The sequence below is a fragment of the Penaeus monodon genome, chromosome 19 (genome assembly GCF_015228065.2).
Source record: "Penaeus monodon isolate SGIC_2016 chromosome 19, NSTDA_Pmon_1, whole genome shotgun sequence".
Classification (NCBI taxonomy): Eukaryota; Metazoa; Arthropoda; class Malacostraca; order Decapoda; family Penaeidae; genus Penaeus; species Penaeus monodon.
In genome coordinates, this window is record NC_051404.1 from 15,534,928 (window position 1) to 15,535,173 (window position 246).

A 246-nucleotide genomic window follows, 5' to 3' on the forward strand; every position below is an offset into this window, starting at 1 on the left:
AATTAGTATCCGTTTATAGAAGTAGTTGAAACAGCGTTAAGATCATAACTCACAGTTCTAACCAGCGTAGAGACGTTTGGTTAGTATCGAGACCTCATCTCCATTTTTCTGACCTTATTGTCACGCTGATGCTTCAATAGGGGCTTTTGAGTTTGGCCTTTGAGTGAACGATTAAAACGTGGATAACGTGACCGCAATATGAAAGAGTTCTTGTGAAAGGATCTCTTTAGACATAGAAGCAGAATT